Below are 25,401 nucleotides of genomic sequence, written 5' to 3'. Positions count from 1 at the left end.
GTTGGTGGTTTAGTCCTTAGGAGCTCGGGGTCTGGTTGGTTGATACTGTTTTTCCTATGGGGTTGCAAACCCCTTCAGCTTCTCCAGTCCTTCCCCTAACTCCTCCACTGGGGTCCCCGTGCTCAGTTCAATGGTTGGCTATGTGCATTTGCTTTTGTCTTAGTCAGGTGCTGGCAGAACCTCTCAGGCGACAGCTACACTGGGCTCTTGTCAGCAAGCGCTTCTTGGCATCAGCAATAGTGTATGGATTTGGTGTCTGCCAATGGGATGGATCCTTAGTTAGGGCAGTCTCTGGATGGCCTTTCCTGCAGTCTCTGCTCCACTCTTAGTCCCTATATTTTCTTTAGACAAGAACAAATTCTGGGTTACCCACCCATCTCGAAAATTTTAATCCCTGCTTATATTTAAGGCTTTTGTCTGCAGCCTTCTTTTCCAGCCAGCCATCCCATTGGCCAGGTCCCTAGCTTACATTTTATCAACTTCCTTTATAAGCTTCCTGGTTCTTACAAATGGTCTTGGGAATAGAACCCTGACCCTGGATTTATGTCTTGCCATGATGCTTTTCTGTGACAATTTTTCCCAGATTTTGTCACTAGAAAAGAGATCCGTACAAAAGTTTTCAAATTGGAAATATACATACCAGAAGACCACCCTGTTTCTTTGTAGGTATGTTGTATTTCCAAGCTATAAGATACATGTGTTTGTTACACGATTATGTGCCATTAAAATAGAAGGAAAATTGTTTCTCCAGGGGAAAATGAAAGATAAGTTTGTTACAGTTTTTAAAGGTGTGCTAGGTAAAATGATTAATATAATCATTTTTACTTGTTAATTTTGAATGGAGGCAATAGCATAGAGAACTGTTTCTGTGTTTATAAAGAACTGAAGCTTGGCTGAGTTCAGGCTGGGAACTTGGGCAGATCTAGGTTTAAACTCTGAGTGTATTTCTGTAGTTACCCAACCCCTAACAAGTAACCTAGCCTCTCTCCATCAGTTCCCTCATTAAAAACGAGAAAGTTTAAAGGTTTGATTTGTGTGGTATTTCAGTTGTAAGCGTGCCAAGTGCTGTTAAGGACATTGCAGAATAGTGACATAGGGGACCTTTGAGAGTGCTAGGTGGTAATACTGTGATGTATAGAGCCTATGAAATCTTACCAAATGTCTGGGATGTTTATTTATATCATTAATCCCAAAGATGCGAAAAGAATAATGGCCAAACTTTTTAAAGTAAGCTCTTTTTTTTTATTCATATACACAGGCTATCTTCCCCTTAAGACAGAGTTCAGAGATCGGCGTTGGACTTGGGGAAGATAACAGCTTTTATATTCAGGGAGCAGGGAGGGGGTTTCCAAGTGGAGGATTTAGTAGACAAATAGGCAAGGTTGCAGAAGCAGAACATAGTCATGAGAGGTATGGTCATGAGAGGTGGTCATGAGAATCACCTTTGAGTCAAAGGCGTGGTTGCTGTTTCAGGGAACAGGCAGTAGCGAGCCATTTGTAGATAAGGTTACAGGTGTAGCATAGTTCAATCTGTGAGAAACAGAGGTTTAATCACAAACAAGAATGGGCATAGTTTGCCTTTACTGTAAGATGGCTTTCAAGCCTAAGATGGAAGCAGACTGGTTCATCCATATTTCTCAGGTAACCATGAAACAATTCTTAAGATCATTCAAAACCAATCTTTGCTGTTTAATATACCAGTACAAAAAAATTGCAACCCAGTATTTGATATATTCTTTGCCTATTTTTTATTCAAGAGATTTTTAAGATGGAAAATATCATAAGACAGATGCTTACAACATAGATCTGTTATCAGCCTCTGTTGCCACTAGATGTCAATACAATGTTTATCTGAAAGGCTTAATAATGACTCATTAGAATCCTCTTCGATGGCTAAAAAATTCCCTTTCCTTTTAGAGCATTTCAATATCAAGAAGATTCTGAAAAAATAATGTGCTGCAATATTATATAGATGAATATGAAATTTACCCCACTGTGTATGTATGTAAAGACATGGGACATAGATACAAATCCAAATTAACACACACACACACACACACACACACACACACACACACACACACACCTGTTTAAGAATAGGACAAAAGTATCCACTTATTACAGTCTTTACAAGTGAATTAAAATAATTAATAGGGTTATTTTTAATTTGTTAGTGTTTGAGGAGGCGTTACCGTGCGAGCTGCTGCTGTTTATATGAAGAGAGAAGGGGTCTCTCTACACAAGCCTCACCTCTTGTAGGTTTAAACCACTGCTGAATAGCTTGAAGCCTGGATCAAATCAGGAACTACTCCTGGGAGGAACGTAATTGCCCTAATTGTGGTTCTGCTGTTGCTGTAGCTGTAGAAACTGCAATTGAGATCTTTATTACTTGAAGTTGGGGAGGACCAGCCCTCTCTTTCTTTTTAGAGCTAACATCTTAACCTTACCATAGAAGAGTAGCCATTTAGATGGAAGACACCATCTAAAGCCTTTCTAAACTAATTTCCTCCAGGATATTGGCTGGTTTATTAGTGATCTAGGAAGAGATAACTAATTCCTGTCACCACTGCAGTTCATGAGCCTTTGGTATTTATTCTTCAATCTGTAACTCTCCAATTTGACGCTACAGCTTTTTTTTTTCCTCCTAAACATTCAATAGCCCTTACATATGGAAAGACTGTGCAGAGAAATGAAATTCGACTCTCTTACCTTTGAAATAAGGGAACATAATTTACAGGAAAAATAGGGAGGAAATAATGTTAAAAACAAACAAAAACTATGAAACAAAAATAAAGCGTACTACTTTTATATGAGAGTGTGACTAGGTTCATGGGGGTTTTTAAAACTACAACTATTTTTTAATTTAATATTTTTGTTTGTTTTCAGCTCTAGTTCCCCATCATTAAGTCCTCTGTTCATTAGTGCCAAGTAAGCCAACAGTAGAGCCTGGAAAACTCCCTCATCTGAATGTAATCTTTAATCTCCAGTACATCTATCTCACCATACTTACCACAGGATAGTCCTGTGTTGCCACCACACTTCCTCACAGTAGAAACATGGCTACACTAAAGAAAGTGACACTTCGTCCCTCCAAGACGACTTGGAGAAGCCTCTCTGACTTTTGGTTGATTGTATTGTTTTGTTTTCTGCTTGTTTCTATATCCACACAGCATGCTGGCAATATTTTACATAAAATTTTAAGTTAATATATTACATATTTCAGGGATTTAAAAAAAAGTTGAAGGAAGAGAGAAGGAAGGAGGGAACCGAGGGCAGGGGATCCGTGTGAAGACTTAGCTCTTCCTAGCCACTGCTGGAGACAGTCTTCACAATTAGGACCCCTTGACTGTGGTGTGAGCGAGAGGGCTAGGTGGGGATAAAGGGTGAGGAAAGAGGAAACTGATGATAGAGTAAGAAGGAAGAAGGGATGAGAAAGAAGAAAGAAGTTGTTGGAAGATTCTCAATGAGTAGAAGCAGGAGAAGAGGGAGAGGAGAGAAGAAGTCCTCAGTAGGTAGGAGTGACGTGAGGAGTGGATGAGTCATTTGAAGACCTATAAACAGTTTTTTCAGAGTTCTCGTGGAGATTCTGTGGAGGTGCCCAGCAGGATGGCAGAGCAGTTCTTATTACATTCTCAAGAAAGAACCGTCTCTGAGCAGTGACCAATTGAACTGGAACATGCTGGATCTCTTCAATGGGATCTGTTCTTCAAAGATGGAACCTGGAAAAGGAAGAATGAGAAATATCTCATCGATTCTTTCTGTGGTGACCCTACATTGACATAATAAGATTTGGATGACTTCAGTTGAATAGAATAAATTTAATGGATTTTTTTCCATTTAATATGATTTTTGTTGTACATTTGTCACAGTTAGGCTTTATTATACTGAGGTATGTTTCTTCTATTCCGTGTCTTCTGGATGTGTATCCTAAAGGGTTGTGGATTTTATCAAAAGCCCTTTCTGCGTCTGTCAAAATGACCACGTGACACATTTGCATGATGTATCATAACTATTTATTTGCATATGTTGATCCATCCCTGAAACTCCGGAATGAAGCCTCCTTAATCACAATGAATGATCCCTCGGTATCTTCAAATATTTGGTGTGCAAGTTTATTCTTGACAATTGTTGCATCTGTGTTCAGGAGATTGATGTAGAATTCACTTCTTTGTTGTGTCTTTATCTGGTTTTGGTGTCAGGACAATGCTGCCTTCTTCTTCCTTTCCCATTTTATAGAGTGTGCTGAGAAGTATGTACACTCTTTTGTATTTGAAGGTCTCATAAATCCAACTTCATCCGAGCCTTCTGATTTTCTTCCATTTATTTAAAGTGTTTTTATTGTTCAAGCCCTCCAGACAAATTGATGCCAGTCGGTCAGAGACTGTAGCTGACCCCTATTTCCATTTGGCAGGGGGAAGCCTCTTGAGTCCATGGGTGGGTTCAGCTCTCTCAGCATTTGCATCCTTTCTTCCCCCTGAAGATGCTTAGAAACCACATCTGCTTTCTTAGTGAGGTGGTAGAAATCCTTAGGAAGACCGGGACTGAGTCCTTTGGATTTAAGGCAGCTTAAGACTTTATTGCCCAACACAAAACGCACTGCTATGTGAGTCCCTCAGGATCACACTGATTTGTGGGGGAGTCTATCCTTTCTTGGACAATTTGTAAATATGCGTATTTGGGTTGTTAGACTTCAACTTCAGCCTAGTGGGGATGCCACTCTGATAGCTCAGAGCCCACTGGTACAGGCCCTTCCCTGGAGCATGAATGCATCCCATGGCTACAACAGCCTGTTTTGTTTGTTTGTTTGTTCCTTTTAAACATGCTTATCAGCAAAGTGCAAACTGTGTCTCTCTTGAATGGTATTCCCAAGGAACAGTGCCATCTATACCAGCCTCAGGAGATGGCTAGAAGATAGGAAAAATGATTCCCTGACTCTTACATCACATGCAACTTCAGCTTAGTAGTGTGAACCCAGAGAATAAAAACATGCTTTTCAAATAAAAAAAAATATGTTTCGAAGGGTAGAATCATGGATCCCCTGTTAGGCAAGCGCTGTGGATGCTTTCACATTATAAGCTGAGCAAAATCCCTAAAATGAACCATTTACTCAGATGTTCTTAAATGACGCTCACACAAGGCAAATGTCCAGAGGGCTGCTGACATCCTCAGAGATCTGCCCGACTGTGGGGAGTTATTATCACAACAGAACACCAAGATAACTTAACCTGGCCATCTGGGCATCTGAGGAAAGTCCTGCGAGAGCCTGAGGAGGCGTGAGGAGGAGAGTGCATGCTCTCTGTACTCTGGAGCTCCTGCTGTGCTTAGACTGCGTCAGGCTGCATCAGAGGAGAGCAAGCTGCTTTGATTTAGATGAGAAACAAATATTTTAATTTGCACTGCATGAAATGTCCTAATAGAGGGACTAAATGATAACTTGAATACACAAACTGTGGGATAAGCCTGAGTTCAGAGATGGGGAAAACAATTATTATGTTTGCCTTACCCCTTACCATGATTATCATTATCTTACCCCTTAAAAGGCTCATCTCTTTAGCTTTGTTTTAACCTATGCCCTAAAGGGCTTAAAATATTGCATGGCCTATAATATCTAGGCAATAAATACTTGTTGAGTGACTGAATCTGACACAATCTAGCTGAAGCTAATATGAGAGAGAGAGAGAGAGAGAGAGAGAGAGAGAGAGAGAGAGAGAGAGAGAATGAATTCCTTTTGTCTCCACGAAGTCTAGCATGTTCAGTAAACCAGACCCAGGTGGCATGAGGATGAAGTCTATGGTCTGCCTTGAGCACGCACAGTGCTTGGTAGGTAAGGGGTGTGTGCCTGATCATTTCCACAAATGCTGTCCATTTTAGAAATTACAGAGTCTAGTCAAAGCACGGCATGAGGCTAGGCAATCAAGGACTCTTACATTCTCCTTGCCAATAGACTCAAACGAGGGCTTGTGGTGCCTAAAATATTTCCAGTGCTTTGGAGTTATTGAATCTTTTCCAGTCAGTAAGCTCCTTGGAGTGAGATTTTGTCTATCATCCGTGGCCAATTACCTCGGTTGTTTCAATTACTGGTCATTTTGTTTGAGATTGAGTTTGGGGCATGATGAGCGCTTTGCATCGTTACTTTATGTAAATTCAAGGAACAGCAAGAAAGATTGTCACTCTGACAAAGCTACAAGCTCCCATCTATGGGCCTTCTAACCTTTGCCGAGAAAATGCCTTAGTGGGTAGTAAGTGCCGGTGCACTGAAGCCAAGGCCTAAAAGCAATCAGAGGCATTTCGGTCTTAGTGCAGACTCCTGTGGCCTTGCCTTTCTGTTCCTCTCATTCGCCAGTGCTTGCTGACATCAGTGGCTGATCTGTAAAACTGGGGCTACAACAAAATGTTAAGCGTCTAGTTTTTTACAAATTCCTGCCTGAACACTTTGAAGATGAGGCAACATCAGCCATTTTTCTTATCAATGGCTAAGGAGGTCCTGATTGTTGACAGGTATGAATTTGACCAAAATGATGTGTATTCAGCTTCTTCCCTGACGATCTGACCATTGAGTTCTCAGAGCTGCATCCAAGTCCTGACCACTCTTCCTCCCGCTTTGCTGCCCTCGTGCCTGTTGCTCAAATGTACCAACTACCCCCCAAGCAACGTTGATGCGTTTGTTTTTTTCAAGAGCTTAAACACGTGCACACTATTTTAAAGTGCTTTCCAAAAAGGGCATTTGGCATCCATGTTTTTGGTTTCTGGATTAAGCCAGTTTGGGACAGCGATCTTCCATTATTGGATGGGTTCTGGAGAAAGAACAGTAGAGCCTTAAGAGGCTTTGTAAATTCCCCCATCTTCTGAAGGTGTAAGCAAGGTCTTCTCGGCGCTAGGAATATTGTACAAAAAACCCAAAACAGTCAAAAAGGGTAATGGTCAAACAAAAGTGTCTCGTGGCAGAGAAAAGAAGGAGAAAGGAGGAAGAATTTTTCTCCAGTGTCATCTTGACTCAGTAGTGGCTTCCCAGAGAATGTGCTTAGCAAAACGGTTGACTCTGTCACAGTCTGTGAGGAAAGAGTGTGGCACTCAAGTCCTGTTTGCTTCTATTTCTGCTTGCGGCCAAGTAAACCTGGCAGTCTTCAGAAAAAGGAAGTTCCTAAGTGCAAGAGAATCTTTCCAATAGCAAAGTCCAGGAGCTGGGCTCAACTGGTTCTTCCTCCAGAGGAGGAAACTCCTCACGCTAGACACCTCAAGCAAATGCATGGCTTGAAGACCCACACAGTGGAAGAGAGCAGGAAATGGAAATCTGCACAGGAAATTGATCAGAAGTGAAGCAAATGTTCTCCCATGCTCGAAAAAGAAAAGGAACCCTTCCACCTGACGTCCTCATGATAAAGCCTGTTTTCCTCAGTAGCAGCCCTCTCCTCCTCATCAGGCTCCCTGAATGGGGAGGGAGAGTGTGCCTGCTTCCATGACTTCACCTGTTCCAACTAGCCTTTCCACACCTCACAGTGGCCTGGCTTCTCTTACACAGGACTCCCACAGAGTGGCTGTTTAAAAGAAAGCCCTGTTACAATGGCTCATTAAGCATTGTTCACTGTTGGCTTTCTGTACTGGACATTTTCTTCGTTGCTGCAACAAAATCCTTGACCACAACAACCTAAAGAAAGAGGAGTCTCTCTGCCTCACAGGACAAAGGGAAGTCTGTGTTGGTAGAGAAGGCACAGCAGCAGTCATGTGAGGCAACTGGTCACATGGCCTCTGCGCTCAGGAAGTAGAGATCAGTGAGCAGGCATGCTCAGTGAGCTTTCTCCTCTAGAGGCAATCTAAGACCCCTGCTGACGGAAGGGTGCTAAAGACATTTAGGATGGGTCTTTCCACCTCAATTAGCCCAATCTAGAAGTGGCCATTAACATAGATATATCCAAAGATTTCTCCTTCTAGAACCTGTCACCATAGCACTCAATATAAACCTCCATGCTTCCTTCTCTGCCCACCACTCCTGATGCCTGATGACACCTCATATTGTCACTCCACTGTTCTATATGGAATGGTCATCCACCATTCTCAAACTCATCTCTAGAGCCTCTTGCTCTGGCTATAAATTGTCATTTTTCCTTTTGTTGTTGTTGTTGTTATTGTTTTAAATAACATTGTTTTGAGAATTTCATACACGAGTACTGTATTTTGTCGAAGGGCAGCTTTGATATCTCAGGGTAAAGTAAGGGGTTATGGAGTCAGTGACTGGTCATTCTGCAGGCTTTTCTCTGAGGGAACAAAGCTTGATTCAGTGAAATACTTCACTGGGGCCAGGGAAACACTCCCTGGAGGGAGGTGGGGCATCAAGAAACTCTTTGTGGTCGGCAAGAAGAAGGGGGAATGAGAATCATACACATATACATATACATATACATATACATATACGCATAGGTATACGTATAGGTATAGGTATACATATACATACACACCTTTAGTAGATGAAGCAAGGCTTCAAGGAGCAAGGACCAACAACTTCACACATACATACATGCATGCATGCATGTATGCATACATATATACATACATATGTACACATTTGGTAGATAGAACAGAGTTCTAACCAACTTCACACATATGCACATATACACATATATACACATACACATTGGGTGGATGGAGCAGAGCTCCAATGAACAAGCTTCAACAACTTTGTTTTTTTCAACTACAGCTTATATATCAAACAGTACCAAAAAAAAAAAAAAAATCACAATGTGGTTACATTCTATCTTTATTCCAGTGAGTGATTACAATGAGTATACATAAAAAAAAATGTTCCCTAATACCCCCACATGATCAAATGTTTTACGTATTAAGGATTAAAAAAAATATTCTCCAAAACCCACACGAATTTGTAACTAAGCAACTTGTTATAGATTAACAAAGCATGAGCAGGCAAGGTGATTTTCTCAGCCAGTTCCTCTTACTGACAGGCAGCAATTTGCAGCTACAAAGAAAGGATCGATTATTTTATTATTTATCTTAAAAAGTAATCTTATTAAAATCTTAAAGAGAATCACAAATCTAAACCTTTATATATAAAAACATCATTCCTTTCTCTTTTAACTCCTCGGGGTGCACATCTACTCATTAACCATTTTTTGTTAAATTCTATCAGGACACTGAGGACCAAAATGGGCACAAGAAATTAATCATCAGCTGATCACCAGGCCAGCTTTAGTAAGAGAATCACGTCAGTTAGTGCTGGCTCGGCTGCCATTGTTCTTGTTCCCTGACCCAAAAAACATTCCTCGCTCAATATTAAAAGTGTGCCTTTATTGTTCCCCAAGATTTTCTACATCAGAGACACTAGCAAAAAAATATATTAGCCTAACTTTACTAACAATCGACATCACCAAACTCTTTCTAAGGATGGTGGTCGTTGCTAACACTCTGTACCTTTAATACCTTTCTGAGGCTGGTGGATGAATCATTAACCTGCATTAATCGGCAATAATGCTTAAAATGGACCAGTCACTAATACTGTAAGTACCAATGGCATTGCCCAGTGAGGGGCTGGAAGCCCCCTCAGAATTTTCACACAACTCCTAGGTTTTGAGGGATGTGTAGTGTGAGGGCAGCAACCAGAGCAAAACTCTTTAACAGCATGAAGACTTCAGGACACATAGTCCTCGGGGCTCTGCCTCTCTGAGTCTCACCCATCACGGTTGCGCTAATCAGTGGGCCACACTCCACAAGTTCTAACACTGTGTTGCTCTTCCTCTTGTGTGACCCCACCAGTATTTGCATCATTTCCATCCTTTACTCTCTTCCCAACTCCTCCTGTGTCTCTCTTCTATTCTCTTTCAAATTCATGACCACTTCTTTAATATTACTATTACATGTATAGACACATGTTCATATATCTACCACTTACTAAGTCCCTTAGTGTTGGCTGTATGCATATGTGTTAGGGCTGACCACTTGGGATTGGCTAACCTATTAGGAAGCTCGCCCGTAAAGAAGACTGAGTCTCCTTAAACATGGGAGACATGAACGGAACAACCTCACATTGTATCCAGAACCAGAGAATGTCACCTGTATGTTAGAAGATTTTTCTTTTGTATTGTTTACTTATTTATTTTAACAGCAACTTCAAAAAAATCAAAATAGACCCCCAGACTTTCACCAGGGGCCTGTGTTCCCCACTTCATACATCATATAACAATTACTGCTCAGCAGAACTAAATAAGCACAAGAGGCCAGAGGAGGCACCATCATGAACAAAGCCTGTAGTCGGAGAAAGCTAGAGGTGAGACAGAGATAAAAGACCCCAGTTCTGGGCAGGCTGGGCTGTGTGCACAGGGTTGTAGCTACTTCTGCAAAGGTCCATGACCACTGCTTCAGTGAGAATGTCTATTCCTTTTAACTAGCACCTCAACACTGTCACCCTGGTTGTCACCCAGCTGGCTAGAACCAGATGACACCTCCAGCTTGAACTGGGATCCCTTCCATTTTCTTGGACCTTATGAAGACTTGTGGCTCCTTAAGTGTGGCTGGTGCTGGCCCTTGCAGCGCACTCAGGTCTCTGTTGGGAAAAGATGAGAAGAGTTGGTTTCAAGTCACTGGTGTTTAAACCTTAAGCAGTTCAAAGCGAACACATCCAGTGCTCCTTCTGGCTTGATTGGCTAGAATTTGTCGTCATCATTGATAGCAGCTGGGCTTAAATTCCCCTTTGTACTACCCACAGGAAGGAAGAGTCTGTGGCCAGCACTGCTCCCTGTAGTTCAGAGCTAGTGCTGATTGCTTCTTAGCATGTATTTACTTTAGTTACTTAGTTAGTTAGTTATTGGTAATCAGTGCAAGTCAGTGAAATACTACTGGCATCTGCATGCATTTATTTGAAGTATTTTTTTCTTATTTCAATGAAACAAAAATTAGATGCTACTGGAAGTTTTCTGTTCTGTTATACTTATCTGTCCATTACATAGAACGTCAGGGCCCAGCTCTACACAGTGAGCTTCATGTCAGAGCTCAAGGCTCTTCTGTGTCCCCATACAGACTGAACCATCAACACTTACTTCTTTATCAAGTATATATATATGTGTGTGTGTGTGTGTGTGTGTGTGTGTGTGTATGTGTGTGTATATGTGTGTGTATATATATATATATATACATATACATACATATATATATGTAGTGCTTGAAAATGTTCTGTAAAAACACATTTAACTTTTATTTTTCATACACATAAATTTTGTACTTCACTCATATCCACCCATCCAAAATAATATTTCAGTGTATCTTGAAGGCCACTCACTTACACATACTTAGTTTTTGTTTCCAATGTTGGCAGAGTTTAAGCAACATTTTGGAGACAAAGAACTAAATAAGTCAAATTAAAATTACTTCCTTTTACAGGAAATTACATTTTTACTTTTATTGATATAATTCTTATATTTATGAGGCAGAGTGGCATGGTTCTGTTTGTATATGCAATGGGTTTAAATCAAACAAGCATACTCAGCATCCAAAACTGCCTTATTCTTATACTATATTCTAAGTGAGCCATTCTACATCTTCATTTCACATAACTTTAAAGTTGTCATTTTCACCACTATTCATTCTAAGCTCTCGTACTTACTTTCAAAGAAAACACAGGTAAATCCCATCAAATGTGAAGGAGGTAGGTCTCAGCCCAGGTCCCGTTCCTCAGCACAAGGCCAATACAGGCAAACAAACCACCACCCACTGCTGCAGGAGGCACCAGGCCCCAGACTGGAATTATGAACCAGGTTCTTTGAGCTGAAGGATTCACACCACACAGAGAATAAAGTCATCATTTGTGAAGTATGGAGTCCTGGCAAACCCCCTTGAACGTTATAAAGAGTAGATAGCACAACAGTTTGAATAGGTAACATTGGGAATGTTCAGGGCAAGAAGATGGAGTTTAGATGCATCTGCAGCTATATCGCCAACATTGTGATGGCCAGTTATATGTCATCTGTTGATGTGCCCATGGCATTTGTAGACAGCTATATCTCACCTTAGAAATCCTCATTTCACTTGGGTAGTGGTGGTGCATGCCTTTAATGCCAGCACCCAGGAGGCAAAGGCAGGGGGGTCTCTGAATTAGAGGCCAGCCTGATCTACAGAGCAAGTTCAAGGACAGTCAGGACTACACAAAGAAATCCTATCTTGAAAAGCAAAAGCAGACAGACAGAGAGACAGACAGACAGACAGAGAGGTAAAAGGAAGAAAAAAAAGGAAGGGAGTGAGCGAGGGAGGGAGGGAAGAAGAGAGGGAGGAAGAGAAGAGAAGAGAAGAGAAGAGAAGAGAAGAGAAGAGAAGAGAAGAGAAGAGAAGAGAAGAGAAGAGAAGAGAAGAGAAGAGAAGAGATATCTTAATTTGAGAACCTATGAGCCTATTTACCCTCTATAGCGCACAGATGGGATTTGTTTTATTTATTTCCTGACTCGGTCTCATTGTGTAGCCAAGTCAGAACTCAAACTCATGACCTTTCTACCCCAGCCTCCTGAGTCAGAGATTACAAGCAGAAGTATTTTCTTTTTAAATACATAAAGACAACCCTGGAAAGGCAGGCTACTTTTATTTAATGAGAGAACATACAGGCCTTCTTATCTGCCCTTGATGTAAGAGCATGGCTCTCCAGATGTAACGATTTTTAACACTACTGGCTTTACTATCACTATACTCATAAAATAAAACAGAAATAGAAACATTTATTGCACAACCACAAAGTCATTGTATCAATTCATTTCTTCTTGAGAACAATATAGTCTGATACCTTGTCCAAGTTCCATTTCCTGTTGCTCTGATAACACACCCTCGACAAAAGAAAAGTTAGGGGAGAAAGGGTTTATTTTAGCTCAGAATTCCACATTCCAATCAATCATAGTGGAGAAGTCAAGGGAGGTTGTGGGAACTTGAAGTAGATAGTCACCCCAGATCCCCTTAGGAGAAAGAAGAAGGAATTCACTCATGCGAACTTAGGCTCAGCTTGCTTTCAGCATTGTTACATAGTCCAGGATCCCCTTCCTGCCTGGGAATGGTACCGCCCATATTAGTCAGGTCTTCCCACTTCAATTAACATAATTAATGTAATGGCCCACAGTCGTGCCTATAGTGCAACCTGATTAAGACAAAGCCTCAATGAAATTCTCTTCCTGGGCAATTCTAGACTTTCCCAAGTTGACAGTTAAAAACGAACCACTACATGCTTGCTTTTAAAATTCAACACTTCACAGATGGGGAGACTGAGGTAGACTTATCTAGTGTAGGAATTTAGGGCACTGTTCTTATTACAGGGCCACGCTCAATTGTTACCAAGGACTACCTTCAAACAAGCTAAATACTAGGTGTGAAGATAACTAGATCCTATCTGAAGAACTGTAAGGGAACCCTGTGTTCCCCGAGAGTGTGAGCATCAGCATAATTTCAATACTTATGTCTTTCCTTTATCTGTTAAAAGCGGCCACTACTCATACAACCCCTTGCTAAAATTGAAAGTAGATGCAAATTAAGAACTATAATTTGAACTTTGCCTACCTCCAAACACAGTCGTTCACTGAACGATGTTTTGTTTTTAAATTAAAAAAAAAAATCTATTTCCATCCAGTGTACCTTTAAACATATTAAAATAACTCCAGATTCTGGAACATCATTTTGGAAATAAGTGGAGCTAATTAAGTTTTCTAAGCTCAAAAACTCCATCAATAGGGAAATAATCTCACAAAATCCGAGCTATGGAAAAAGAAAACCGCTGCAATCAAATCCCACGAGGTTCTCTCCGATGCGGCCTTGCAGCCATAGGAAGAGAGAAAAATGAGAGGCGAGCAATGAGCCTTTGCCATCCTCGTTAGTACAGCCGCCATCAGTTCAACGTAATTTTCCTGTCTCCGCTGAGACTGCAGGGTGGAGCCTTCGCCCTGAGCTCCAAAGCTCTGGTTCAGTTCAGACCCGCAATTGCCTGGAGGCCCACCAGCTAGAGCCCTAGCCCAGAGAACAACCCCTCCTGATTGGAAGCAGGGGACAGAGTCGCGTTTTGTCAATCTGGGTAACCTCATTTTCATCCCATTTAACTAGTAGAAGTTAATTGAACTACCTGCTGAGATCCCTGGCACATAGCTAAATAAGGTGAAATGAGGTTACAGTGTTCCCTAACCCACTTTGGGCCCCATTTACCGTGTGGGCTGGTTTATAAAGAAGAGCCTCTCTGCAAACAGCAGATAACATCCGGCTGCTTGGGAGTCCTTATCCGGGACATCCCCGGTCCTGCGCCTGTGCTCCTGATGCCATCTCTTCCTGAAGACTCAGCCCTCTCTCCTTTCTTCCACTTCATTCTCACACACATTTACCTCCCAGGTGGTTTCTTTTTTTTTTTTTTTTTTTTCAAGCCCATTACCAACATGTCCTTAGGACATTCCCGCCCATGTGAATGTTCTGTTGATAGTTCCAGACATCCTGTGTTCACAACTGCCATCCTCGGCTCTTGTAAATAGCTAATCTCCATTTCGGGCAGAGCAGACAGACTACCTGTACAAAGTCAAATATGACAGCCCCGCCCACTAGTTATTTCAATTCTTTTACCGTGCTAGCTCTGCTAGGGCTGTGCTGACTAATGACTTGGCTGTTAATAGGAAAGGATTCTGGTGAATTCTGATTAAAAAAAAAAAAATAGACCACGGGGCTGGAGGATTGAGCTAAGTTTTAGAGCGATTGCCCAGCAATCTCTTTAGAGGTTTTAAATGTCACCATATATTTCTTCCTGAAAATTTGCTAATTAAAGATTTATCACAATGACAAAGTGTGTCCTTTAAAATGTATATATTTTATTTATTAAGTAAGCATATTTTTCTTATAGCATCTATAATCACTGTTGGACCTCTTATCTTAAACCTAGAATCCGGACCATTGCAAGGAAAGGCCGGGAACCACATAGACCTCACTTTACTTGCAAAATTCTGACAATGAAACCAAAATACCAAATTATAACAGCTCTATAAGCCTGTGAACTCAACTTCGGCTTGGGAGAATTAGCTAAGCATGTTCCCCTTATTTTTAATTCATGCCTTCATTACTATTACTGACTATAAGCTATACAAGTGTGATTTAAGATTTAAAAACTATTAAAATACAGACAAATTTGGAGCTCAGGGGTAGCAAGCTTCCCCAACATGGGCAGAGCCCTGGCTTTAATCCCTAGCACTGCGATTGAGTAAATAAATAAATAAATAAATAAATAAATAAATGCAAATAACCGTCAGTATGTTATGATATGATATATCTCTACTTCATGTTTGTGAGCACAATAGGCATTAGATGACAGACATCTGTTTCCAGATGTGATATAAATAATTCTCTCCTATAGATTATTATTTATGCCCTATTCCTTTATCATATATCTCCTCATATTTATATTTGATATATATATGTTACATTTATACATTATACTTTCATTTTATAGAAAACATTTTACAGCTAAGCACATAGAAATGTATAAATATGTCACTCTAGTTTTATTTAAAATGCTTAGCCAGGAACAATCAAGACCCTGTCAAGAAAAGAAAGTGGATAAGAGAAGAAGAGAGGACAAGACACAGAGAAGGAAGGCAGTGGAGGGAGGAGGGCATGAAGGATGGAAGGAAGGGAAGAAAAAGAAAGTCAAGGCTAAGCAAGAAGTCCATGCTAAAACTACTTCTCCATTAGGGCTATTCATAGCAATATATGAGCCTTCAGCATGTACAGGGATACTGTTTCCCAAGTGTGATTATAACACAGACTCAGCATCACGTAAGCAAAGCAATGAGCCAGGCACGAGACATCTCACCCATGTTTCCTTGTGACGACAGTCAAAGCCCGATTACATTCTAGAAATGAGCTGTTGAGAAGGTGATTTTTCACGTTGGATTTCGAGCTTCAGCAAGGTATTTTCAAACATGTTTTTTGTCTCTCACAAAATCTTGAATAGGCACAGGGAGGCAGACAACACACGTTTAACAATAAGACAGGCTCATTTCAAAGTCTCCTGGACTTGGGCTCGCTCTGTTTCTAGGTATCTGTGGTTTTGAAAAGACTAAATCAAACCCTCAAATGAAAGCAATTGTGGTAGACTTAATCAGGACATATTTGTGGCTATACTTGATCGTTTAGAAAGGGTACACACATTTTTAAAGTTACCGGCTTCCACATTTTAAGTTGTATGTCTCCCATGTAAGGAGAGCGGCTTTCCTCTCCAGCTGGGTACCGGCTGAGGGCTCCTGGCTTAGCCTTGCAGACTGTGAGGGAGTCAAAGCTTCAGTCACTCTGTTGCAAAACTGATTTCAAGAGTGAAATTCCAAGAGCAATTGATCAACTCTGTACAAGGTGTGAGTGTGTGTGTGTGTGTGTCCTTAAGTTGTAAAATCTAACTCCTCAAAGAGTTGATTCTTAAATCTTAGGCCCTTCGTGTAGTAGAAAGAGCTGGCAGGACTGTGGAAGGAAACAGACTGTCCATGGCAGAAATCCATTTCATTTGGGCTCTAGGTTTCTGAATAAACTCCAACCCAGACCCACGTAGACATCTCAATTCTTAAATCCACAGGTGTCTGAGCGGCCCTATGCTCGGGTCAGAAAGCTGACATGTTCCACCATTACGTTACAAGGATTCATACTGTGAGCAGCAGCATCTGAGAGAGCTCTCTTTACCACTGAGTAAAACCAGTGGCAGAGAGAGTCAGTGCTGGTGCTTCGTACTATGCTGTTTATTGTGTATATGCCTCAGATAAAGAGGATTCGCTTGCATGGCGTACAGATAGTAGTCTGGGTTTTGCTTTTTTAGAAAGGTTCGCTTACTGAGTTGCTTAGGTCGGCAGGCCTGGGACTTGTAGGCCAAGTGATCCACTACCTCAGCCTCCACAGAAGTGTGGACTGAGGTCATGCATCACCTCATTGAGCACAGCCTTTTAAAATAATAATAAATAATAAATAATAATAATAATGATGATGATAATAATAATAAATAGCTGCCTTGTAAGAGAAAATGTATTGTTACAATTTATAATGCCTTTCCCATCATTTTATAGAGTATAGTGTAAAACAGTTCCTAAATTCCTAAGTATATTTTGTTTCTTGGTTAAACTAGAGTTTACATATGTCAGGGACCTTTCCCCTAAGCAACATCTTAATCAGTGTGGGTATATGTAATTTTCTAGTCATAAACTAGAAAAGAGGGAGGGTTTTTGGTCATCTTTTGTTCTGTTTTTATAATTCAGCTCTTGGACTGAAGAGAAGGCTCAGCAGTTAAGAGCACACACAATTTTTTCAGCGCCCGTGCCTGTAAAGCACTACTTTCCATAAGAGTGGTTCCAGGTTACACCGTGGGCACCCACTCATGTATACACACTCAACCACCCTGGAAGAGGGGATAAGCGTAATAAAGATAAATGTTAGCCATTTAAAAAATAACAGTAAGTTGAGTCAGAAACATGATTTAAAAGCAAACAGGATAAAAACTAGAGGTCTCAGCCGGGCCTGGTGGCGCACGCCTTTAATCCTAGCACTCCGGAGGCAGAGGCAGGTGGATTTCTGAGTTTGAGGCCAGCCTGGTCTACAGAGTGAGTTCCAGGACAGCCAGGGCTATACAGAGAAACCCTGTCTCAAAAAAACAAAAACAAACAAACAAAAAAAAAAAAAAACCTAGAGGTCTTACAGATAATAAATATATAGTCTACTCGAAATCACATTCAAGAACTAAGAAAGAAAAAGCCTTGTGTTCAAGGGGCTAAAACAAGGTTATCCATCTGTGTGGTGTCCAGCAATTAGAAAGTAGTGAAAGAAATCAGACTGATAAAGGAATTTTAAAGATCAGAGTACAGAGAGGGAAAATGCAAAGGCCCTTGGGAGGCAACACTCTACACAGATCTAATTACCTGAAGGGACTGGAGGGTCCACATTGCTCTGGTCTTGGAAATTTGAGGGATCATAAAAGCATATTTATGGGGGGCTGGAGAGATGGCTCAGCAGTTAAGAGCACTGGCTCCTCTTCCAGAGGTCCTGAGCTTCAACTCCCAGCAACCACATGGTGGCTCACAATCATCTGTAATGAGGTCTGGTGCCCTCTTCTGGTGTGCCTGAAGAAAGCAATGGTGATGTACTCAGATACATAAAATAAACAAGTGAGTCTTAAAAAAAAAAAAAAAAAAAAAAACATGTTTATGATATAAGAGTTCTGTCACTAAAATTGTGTGCTTAGAAGCACATCTGATATGGAGTAAAGCCAGGAACTTCAGATTCATTTACATGCTATCGGAGAGTCCACTCAACCATCTGACCTTGAGACTCAGCATCATAAACTACAGAGTTTATGCTAAGAATCCATGAGTTACAAAAACGAAATTGCAAAAAGATAGAACCTTGTGATATTTTAGGTAAACTTAACACCTTGATTCAAGCCGTGTTTGTAGCTGTTTTTGTCTTACATGGTATCTGGGAGCCTTGACTTATGTTCTGGCTTATTTTTTCTAAGAACAATGCACCTCCATCCCTGAAGGATAGAGTCCATCCCTTGGCAGACAGTGCTGTTTTCTGTATGGTACACTCAGATGCTACAGTCTTCCCGCCCTCCGCCTTAAGGTCACTAAAGAATCCTAGCCCTACCTACAGGTAAATAAAAAGCATTTTGCAATAATGTTTTTGCTCCAAAGAGAAGAAATGCACAGGTATAAAAATTGATTAGAAGTCCAGCCTGACTCCCCTATCTGTGAACCATGTATAAATGATGAATCAAGTGAAGGACTGAAGATCAAAGTCCATCAGTATGGAGAACCAAGACGGAGAAATAACCCCCACAGGAGGTGGACCCGCTGGGTTAACCCCATGGCCTCACATACAGCAGTCTCCTCAGCCCCAGGCTTTTGGTTTTGCGGCTTTGAGTGTGCATGTATATTTTGTTTGGTGAGTGTGTGTGTGTGTGTGTGTGTGTGTGTGTGTGTGTGTGCATATCTATATGAGTAGACATAAAATACGTGCAGGTACCTGTATGCACAGGCAGGTGGAAGACAACGGTTGAGATGTGTCTTCCTCTGTCACTTACCACAGATATATTAGGGCAGGGTCTCTTGATTGACCCTAGAACCCATTGATTTGGCTTGTCTAGTATCCAGGTTGTTCTGGGTATCACTTCGATCCTGTCCTGAGCCTTGGGATTGTTGAAAGGCCACCCTGTCTACCGTGCATGGATCACGGGGATCTGAACTCACTTATGTAGTCTGTGTACCACTGAGCCATCCTCCCAGCCCCTTTCCTCATGCTTTCTGTGTGTATTTGGCTTCAGCAGACTTTTTTAATACTACTGTCCGTGTGCAAGCCATTACTGTTTTGTACAGTCATGTCTAAGTCTTCCATTCAACATCTTTAACAGCAGGACACTATGCAAGAAGAGTTTATTTCTCGGTTGTGGTTTTATTTTATTTGTTTCTTAGAGGAGAAATTTCTTCAGTCAGTAACCCAGGTTGGGCTCAGAGCTCTGGTCTCCTACTTTAGCTTTCCAATCACTGGGACAAAAGTGTGCACAACTGTGTCTTTCTGTACATTAGTATCTATAACGTGTTTACCAGCGCACATGAATAATCGGGCCAGACAAAGTGGCATGGTCAAAGTGAGTCTGCACGGCCCCTGACCCTCGCTGTGCTTTATTGACGCCCTCTAGTCACAGGCTTATATTCTCAGCTGACTACTAACGCCTCAGAATGAGGAGACAAGCTGTTTCTGTGATTCGATTCCAATTCCTGCCCACCGGTTAAAAAGAGCGAGTATTTTGGGGTGGTCTATAAATTGTCTCTAAAGTCAACCCAACAGAGAATTGCCCGTTATTGGCATCTTTGCCCTAAGTATTAACTAATTTGGAGAAAAATATTGTACCCATGCTGAGCTTCAAAAGGCTAACTGCAGAGATTTATGGGATCATGCACAGAATGGCCTACATTTAGAAAAAGCTCACGCATTATGGACAGTGCGATTAGGTAACTGGAATTCATTGAAGTGGGTACCGAAATGTACATTACCTTTTCTCCCAGAATTACATATATGGTTTCTGAAATAATTTCTTGTATCCAAATTCATAGAATCTGCCACCAGGTCCCTTCTTGATCACTTGTTGGCCCCTGGAGATTTCATACATATGACTTTAAGATCTATTTCATGTTAGGAAAAATTTCTAAACGCTTGAGTTATTTTGTAGCTTTTGTTTTCTAAGGCAGCTTCTTGTTAAGCATCCTTAGATGCCCTGAAACTTCCTATGTGGCCCAAATTAACCTGAAATTTGTAGTAATCCTCTGCCTCAGCTCCCCCATTGCGCTGTGATTACAAGCATGCACCACTAGGCCCAGCTTCAAGTAGTTGAGTTCTTTCACCTCTAATTCGTCCGTAGGGTATGCCTGTCCTAAGGTGTTACAAAGGTAGCAAGAAATGATAAGGCCACAGCATTGAAATAATGAGTAGATGGAATGATATAAGAAATTAAAACAAAATAATACTAAAGAGCAAAGCACACTTGAGGTTAAAACCTTACAAAGCTCCTAAGAGTGGATTAGAGAACAGCAGACACTCCTGAGATGTCGGGACGTATATTTGGTGACACTTTTCGCGCATACAAGAGTTTCCATCTTGAATGTGACATGAGGATTATCTGAATGCTTGTTGAGGTGGGAAATGGAGGGACTATCAGAGAATGCAGAAACCAGTACACGCATGCCTCTTGACCCAAAGCAGATTTTCCTCACAAACACTAAGAAACTGAGAGTCTCCTAGGCATACATAGTAATATGTTTAATTCAGTAATCCAGTTTAGTAAGGGGGCCTATTACATCCTGCCCTCAGGGATTTCTGCTCTAATCACAGAAATCAAAGCATGCAGATAGGTACCAAAGGGTGGTCTACTCCCCTTCTGACTAACCGGACTTGTAAGGGGCTTCTAAGCAATGTAAAGAGCCAGCAGTTCTTGTATCCTCTCTCTCTCTCTCTCTCTCTCTCTCTCTCTCTCTCTCTCTCTCCTCGCCCCCCCCCCCCCTTTTTGGGAGTCAGGAGTCAGATACTAAAAACTAGGACACAGAAATTTGTAAATGTAAGAAAAATTATAAAGAGACTATACATTCCCAGAGAAAGGTTCAGAAAATACCTGGAAATGTGTTAAATTTAAACTTCTGGCTGATTTTTGCCAGAGAGACGACCAACAACAGTAAGAGAAGTCAAATAAATGCTACAAGCAAAATCATTAGCAAGCAGCAACAAACTCCAGAAAAAGAGGGAAATGTGATTTTTCAGAAGGAATATATTGGTTGATGCGGGCCGCATGGGCCAAGATGTTTACTGCCTTGCCCGAGCATGCGCAGTGAGGCTGCATGCGTGGTCTGCCTGCCAGGCTGTACTTTCCTAGTGATCCAGACCTGTCAGCCTATCAAGAACTGACCTGAGCTCGTGCCTGGAGCGTGTGTGAATTCTGATTGGATGAGGTGAGGTGGAGCTAGATGAGGTCAGTCAGGTGCCAGTAGAGGAGGGTTGTTGTTGTTGCCATTGACAAAGTGGAGAGGTTGTTGTAAGAAAAGCTGCAAGAAGGACAGAGTAAATGATGAAGCTGTTGTGTGAACCTGCCTTGGTGTCCCTGTCGTTCCTGTCGCCACGGAGCAGAGACAGCGACAGGTTCCTCTCAAAGACTACTTTTGAAGAAAAAGCACACACACACACACACACACACACACACACACAGAAGAAAGAACTCTGGTCCATCTCAAAAGTGAAAAGCAAACGCACTTTTGCAAAGACCTAACAGCAAATTAGTAGCTGAACGTGGAAACTGCTGCTTAAGATGAACAACAACTCGTGTATGAAGAAGATAGAACCGTCAACTAAGAGGAAGAAACCCTAAAGAGGACTAAAAAAGGATGAGGGACATGGAGGAGAAAGGTAGCTAGGGATGGGAAGGGAAGATGGAGATGGAGAGAAAGAAAAATGGAGACAGGAATGAGACATTGGGAGAAGAGAGGAGACAGAGGTGGGGGAAGGGAAGGAGGAGCAGAAGTTAAAAAGAGCAATGGCCAAAATGTTCAATAAAAAAAAATCACTAGAGAGTTTCAAAGGTGGATTTGTTCAGTATAAGAAAAGAATTAATAATCTTGAAGAGAAGAAAATAGAAATTATTGAAGAGCAATGTCTCTAATGGGACGGTGGTGGTGCACACCTTTAATCCTAGCACTAGGTAGGCAGAGGCAGGCAAATCTCTGTGATTTGAACCCAGTCTGATCCACAGAACTAGTTTTAGCACAGCCAGGGCTAAACAGAGAAATACTACCTCAAAAACAAACAAGCAAAAAGGGTTTTGTAAGGTGAGGGAATCAGCAGAACCAGGACATGTGTAGGATGCCCTTGAGTGGAGCAATGTAAACAACACAGTGGGAATCCAAAAACAGAAATGACAAAGAAATACTATCAAAGAATGTATGAAGAGAGGAAAGTGTAAAACTGCTCAATTTTGATGACACGTGACTACAGACACCAAAAATCTCAACTGAGAAGAACTCTAGAGTCCTATCAAGACATGCCTTAATCAGCTTTCAGTAGACAAAGAGGGAACCTTGAAAGACAAAGAGGTTAAACACAAGCCCCAGAATTCACAAAATAATTATGTGAACAAATATCAGTGGCCACTAGACTCAAAATTCTAAAAGAAAACACCATTGACCGAATTAATGGGTACTGAGCCAAACGTTTCCTCAAGAGGGCAAGAGCCATGATGAGTTCCACAGACTATACAAAAGCTTACGTTCACTGCCATTGAAACAGCAAGAAATGTCCCAGCCCTGCAAATGAAATGAATCCATGGTATTAAGTAACTTGGGCTATCTGAAGTCTAAAAATGTCCAAGGACAAATTTAACCAATAAAAAAGAAAAGAGCATCTGGAAAAAAAAAAAGTCAAGATGCCCATAAAGGCAGACACAAGGAACTTTGGAAAAGCCAAATGCTGCAGGGACAGCTTGTATTCTATATTTATTTTCTACAGTATTTGAGACTCTTCATACATTTATAAACACACACACAATGTATTAAAAGGAAAGCAAACTACCTGTGCAAAAGGATCAATTGACCCTGATAGCACCCAAATGTTGTCAAACAGTCATAGGCATGAGGAATGGTCACTCCTTCACCAATCATCAAGAAACTACAAATTAAATGTAAAATTGGAAGCTATTAATACTTGTACAATGGTTGTTAAAAAAATTATGACACGTTCAAGGATTTATGAGAAGACAGAGAAATGGATTACATCTGTAATCTAGCATATGTGTACGTGTGTGTATAGAAGTGATTATGTAGAGGTTAAAGGTCAACCCTGTGGAATCTGTTCCAAGCTTCTATCTTTACGTGGGTTCCAGAGGCTAATGTGAAGTCACCAGGCTTGTACCAAAAGCACCTTTACCTGCTGAGCCATCTCACTGGCCCAGCACAGTCATTTTAAAAGACAAGAAGGTGATTCGGGGGAAGTAGAATGTGCCTCCATTTTAATCCTGTCTACCATGAATTGAAGTGTAAGGTAAGGACATATGTGCCAGAATGCTCTCTGCTGCCTACTCCTGAAGACAGCAAAAATTTCCCGGCCCTGAACAATGAATCAGATAAGTATTGCAAAGATAGATGTTCGATATTCTTGGTTAACCGGGAATAAGTAAATGAAACAGTATGTGTTTGTGAACATGGAGATAAGGAGAGCTATCTTTTTAGACTAAGAAAGATTTGTTAAGATTATTCTAAAAATATAGACAGAAGGTGATTCGACATCTTAAAAGGGAAGAGAAAGAAAGTAAATCATGTTAGAACCTAAGGTAGCAGAGACCTGATGGATCTGAGGAAGGATGGAGAGAGGGACAGAGGGGAGGAAGGAAGGGAGGGAAAGGAAGAAAGACAATGTAATCTAGGTTTGGAAGGTAAAAGGCTCACCATGTCAGGGACTTTATTTCTCAATCCTCCTTCTCACTCCTCCATTGAAACAGAACCCTAAATTTATTCTATCCTCACAAAGTCATAAGTTTTGCCACCATCTGCTTCAGTCAAGGTTGTTCAAAATGATATAGATACGGAAACTGATAGTACCATGTGATCTGCGCTGATGTTACAGACCGATCCTTATCTCTGGTGTTTCACATGGAAGGAAAGAAATGTCTCCTTTGTTTGAAAACATGTATGCATTTGTCACCAATGTTTTTGTTGCTGTTGCCTTCTTGAAGGAAATGATAGCTGCTAAGTATCCAAGAGTAGGGTTTGTTAGGAACCAGGTCCTACCCCACCTCACCTTCACCTGTGCTCCCATCTGAGACACATCATCATCAGCTTCCAAAGGTAACGCGCATGCGATTAAAAGGTTCCTACTGTTACCTCCTCTTCTGTCTGTCTGTCTGTCTGTCTGTCTCTTTCTCTTTCTCTTTGCCCCCCTTCCCAAGTCTGTCTCTTCTCTGTCTCTGTCTCCTGCTCATGTGCTCTCTCTCTGTATCCTCCTCTTTATCTCTGTCTTTCTCTGACTCTCTGACACCTTTATCTCTCTCTCTCTCTCTCTCTCTCTCTCTCTCTCTCTCTCTCTCTCTCTCTCTCTCTGCCATCCCTCCTCCTCCCACTTAGAGGAAGCCTTTCTCCCCCTTCCTCCAACCTCATGTGTGAGATCTGCTGCACACTGTGATTTCTGCAACATTCCTTGACCCCTGATATGCTAATTTCTCTACATAAAAACCCTAACAGTGTTCTCTTCATTTATATTTTCACAATCCAATATTTTCATTATCTTTGAAGACATCCATTACTTTGTGTATACAGTTTGAATTACAAAAAGAAAAAATCTAGAAGAGAAAGGGAAGAAAGGGGTTAACACAAATGAGCTTCGTATGTAAATATCTTTGCAAAATGACCAAAGAAGTGAGGCACACATTGCATTCTACCCACTTTTTAAATAGCACTTTGTAAGTAGTTTTGTGTATATTTTATTCCTGATCTTCAGTTGCATGCAGAAGTCTTCAATCTGCTAATGACAGAGTATTGAGTGACGTAAAACAGGAATGGAAAATGCAATAAAACAAAATACTTAGGCTATTCCTTAAAAAAGAAAGTAAATTCAAAATGAGAGGTATTATACTTGGGCCTAGGCTTACTAGAGTCTAAACGTGTTTCTGGTTGAAAGTGATCACTATGTGGGATTTAAACTTAAGAATCCTTCCTTTCTAATCCGGGGAAAACTGATTTTGAATGAATACAATCATCCTTAAACTTGGATAAGGAACTCACTATTTTGGGTTGGGAAATTAGTTTTAGAAGCACATGTGGCACTCGATATCGTGGACCAGAGACTGTCCCGAGTTCCCGATACAGAGGGCTCTGCTGACGTCAGTCCTAAGTTAGCTTG

General features: G+C 41.1%; 2 long non-coding RNA genes across 2 annotated transcripts in view; one reads left to right on the top strand and one right to left on the bottom strand.

The window, feature by feature from the left end:
- Positions 1 to 25,401, top strand: part of Gm30382 — a 264,413-nt gene that overhangs the window by 156,882 nt on the left and 82,130 nt on the right. The window lies entirely within an intron of this gene.
- Gm1653 (predicted gene 1653) lies at positions 8,738 to 13,981 on the bottom strand. Its single transcript, NR_040591.1, has 3 exons — positions 13,531 to 13,981; positions 11,606 to 11,766; positions 8,738 to 10,549 (listed from the first exon to the last, which is right to left on the bottom strand). It is a non-coding gene; the product is annotated as a predicted gene 1653 (long non-coding RNA).

This window comes from Mus musculus, chromosome 3 (assembly GCF_000001635.26).
Source record: "Mus musculus strain C57BL/6J chromosome 3, GRCm38.p6 C57BL/6J".
In the NCBI taxonomy this organism is placed as follows: Eukaryota; Metazoa; Chordata; class Mammalia; order Rodentia; family Muridae; genus Mus; species Mus musculus.
This window is presented reverse-complemented; position numbering and strand designations above follow the sequence as displayed.